Source organism: Mus caroli, chromosome 5, assembly GCF_900094665.2.
Source record: "Mus caroli chromosome 5, CAROLI_EIJ_v1.1, whole genome shotgun sequence".
Taxonomy (NCBI): Eukaryota; Metazoa; Chordata; class Mammalia; order Rodentia; family Muridae; genus Mus; species Mus caroli.
The window spans coordinates 116,067,529-116,070,225 of NC_034574.1; positions in this window are offsets into that span (position 1 = coordinate 116,067,529).

Genomic DNA, 2,697 nt, shown 5'->3' on the forward strand with positions numbered 1-2,697 from the left:
TTTTTTTTTTTTTTAATATGGAGTCTTGCTATGGCTCTGTGGCCCTGGCTGACATGGAACTCCATACTCCATATGTAGACCATATGTAGACCAGGCTAGCCCCTAATTTGCATTATTCTTCTTGCCTCCTGAGTGCTGGGATAAAAGACATGTACCACTACACTCAAGTTCATTCATTCATTCATTCATTCATTCTCTCTGCCCCTCTCTGTTTCTGATAGGGCGTCATGTAGCACAGGTTAGACTCAAACTCCCAATGTAGCTGAGAATGACTTTTATCAATCCAGGGTCTCACGTAACCCAGGCTAGCCTCAGACTCACAATGCAGGATGACTTTAAATTGGCGGTCCTCCCAACTCTACCTCTTAAATGCTAGGATTGCAAGCATTAGCCATCTTGCTTGGTTTATGCAGTGCTTAGAATCAAGCCCAGGGCTTCACATATGCCAAGCAAGTACTCTATCTACTGGTCCTCAGGCAGTGGCCTTAACCAATGAGCCATCTCTCCAGCCCCATACCGGCAGTTCTCCACGTGCCCTTTAATTGTTGTGTAGAGATCTGGCTTCTTGGCAGGGCCTCAGATGGAGAGTGGAGGACTTGAGAGGGGAGCCATGGTATGGAAGGTTTGTGCTGCTGTCAGAATCCTGAGGCTACCAATCTGCATTTCCAGTATCTTTATATGTCCTTCGAGAACAAACAACCTTTTCCCTCTGAAAGCACCCCTGCTCTGGCCACCATTCTCAGCAGAGATGACTAGGGCCATGTGTTTTTCTGTTTCTCACTGCACCCAGTGCCCGCACATAGTAGGTCCTCAACTAAGGGCAAAGAGATGCTGGGAGTTGTAATGCAACCCGTAATCCTAACTGCTGGAAAGCTGAGGCAGAGGAATCACCACAAGTCTGAGGTCAGCTTGGGAGTGAGACCCTGTCTTGAAAAAAAGCAGAAACTAGAGGAGAGGATCGCCCAGTGGTTAAGAGCAGCACTTGTGCGGGGCATGGTGGCCCACGCCTTTTAATCCCAACACTCAGGATGCAGAGGCAGGCAGATTTCTGAGTTCGAGGCCAGCCTGGTCTACGGAGTGAGTTCCAGGACAGCCAGGGCTATACAGAGAAACCCTGTCTCAAAAAAACAAGAAAACAAAACAAAACAAAACAAAAACAAAAACAAAAACCTAAGGAGAGCTCTGTGGACACTGGAGGGGAGGGGACAGACAGCTGGGGTCATTCCAGAGCTCCAGCCCCTGCATCCACCCGGCTCACCTGTAACAGCAGCCTTGGACTTCACTCTCTACCTGCAGCTGGAGTTGTGAGTCTTGGGCCTAGGGAGGTTGTTATGGCAACGCCAAAACTGACTGACTGGCTGTGCCCGCCTCTTCCTGCAGAGGCAGGGTAACGGGAAACTTTAAGGGCAGGGAAAGTCCTATTTGTTTTTCGCCTTAGGACTTTTGAGTATCTTCCGGACACTCTGGAGACCGTCTCTGGTGGAAGATGCGCGGTGTACACATTTTACAGATGCAAAATTCTTGCTCTGCTCACAACGCCTTAAGGATCCTGGAAGACCTACCTAGCCTCTTCACTTTTCCCTTTATCCTGTCCCCCTAAGCCTCCCCATTCAGCCTTTGTCAGAGCTACTACACACTTGCTTCTCTGCTGTTCCTGGAAAGTGCACCATGTTCCTGCCTCCTGGCTTGGGCTCTTCTGGGGGCAGCTGCCAGGACATCTCTTCCTCCACTGGAGAGTGTGTATTTTGCCTTCAGACGTCAGCTCCTGACGCAGGAGTTCTCAGAACCGCCCTATTTAAAACTGGAATCTCCATGTGCTTCATTGCTGTTTATTCTGTTTAAACACTTAGCACGGTTGCCATCTGAGTGAGTGTTGGTTTTAAAGGCAACCTCACTTTCAAAAAATAACAAAGAAACAAACAACAACAACAACAAAAAAGAAGGGGGCGGGCTGGAGAGGTGGCTCAGAGGTTAAGAGCACTGTCTGCTCTTCCAGAGGTCCTGAGTTCAATTCCCAGCACCCACATGGTGGCTCATAAACCTCTTTGATGAGATATAAATACATCTTTAAAACAACAACAAAAAACATAAAAAGAAGGGAGGCCGGTGAGATGGCTCAGTGGATAAAGCCACCCACTACCAAGCCTGGTAACCTGAATTCAATTCCTGGTGCACACTGTGGGAGGAGAGAGCTGACTCCTGCATGTTGTGTCTGACCTCCACATAGCGGGCACACGCATGCACATACAGAATCAAAATGTCAAACACTCGAGAAAGCATAGCTGAAACAGACACCTGTGGCTTCCTCTTCCTGCACTTAACAGGCGCTGCTGTGCTGGGCAGTGGTGGCGCACGCCTGTAATCCCAGCACTTGGGAGGCAGAGGCAGGCAGATTTCTGAATTGGAGGCCAGCCTGGTCTACAGAGTGAGTTCCAGAACTGCACAGAGAAACCCTGTCTGGAAACACCAAACAAACAAAAAAACAGACGCTGCCATTCTGCCTAATCTGAAAACAGAGAGGGTTTTGTAGGCTCCTATTCTTGGAACCTGCCTCTGCCTCCAAGGGTCGGGATCATAGGCATGAACCACGAAGCCTCTCTCCTTCCACCATCAGCCTTTTCATGCTCTTGGTGACAAAAATGACTGGCTCTTTATGCCCATCACTGTGTTGTTTTGTTTGTTTGGGTTTTTTTTTTT